This window comes from Elephantulus edwardii, unplaced genomic scaffold, assembly GCF_000299155.1.
Source record: "Elephantulus edwardii isolate Elephantulus edwardi_28Jun2011 unplaced genomic scaffold, EleEdw1.0 scaffold00228, whole genome shotgun sequence".
NCBI classification, from domain to species: Eukaryota; Metazoa; Chordata; class Mammalia; order Macroscelidea; family Macroscelididae; genus Elephantulus; species Elephantulus edwardii.
The window spans coordinates 546,578-547,217 of NW_006399978.1; positions in this window are offsets into that span (position 1 = coordinate 546,578).

Here is a 640-nt window from a genome sequence, read left to right on the forward strand (position 1 = left end):
CTCAAAGGCATCAGTTCTCCTTCTATCCTCCTTAGTCACTGTCCAACTCTCTGATGCATGCGCAGTCTCCGTCTATGTGATGCACAGCCTCGGAAAATCTACTGCAGGATCAGCTGAGTCAGTTTTGACTGGATGGTAATGAGTTTTTGAGACTCAAACAGTTCTCCAAAGGGTGGCCAGAGGGTGGCCTTGTGGCAAGAAACAGTTCTCCAAGAAGATAGGGCTATTTTGTATTTTGCTGTCTCACAAATATTTCAAACACACACGTATGCACACACACAAGCATGCATATACAGGAAACCAGTTGGTGTCATCAATTTGACTCACAGTGATTCTATATACTTTAGAATAAAACTGTTTGTGTGTTTTCAGTGGTGGATTTTCCTGAAGTAGATTTCCAGGCCTTTCTTCCAAGGCACAGCTATATGGACTCCAGCTACGAACTTTCAGTTGGCACAACGTGTTAACATTTTGCACCGCCCAGTTTTGTTTTGTTTACATTTAATGTAACCGTTTTTTACCTTTTGGAACAGTTTTAGGGTTACAGAGAGCATTTGTAGAAAGCAGAGTGAGTCACTAGGTACCTCTCTCACCCTCACTCACTGTTTCCTCTATTATCATCTCGAATTCCTGAGGCCCA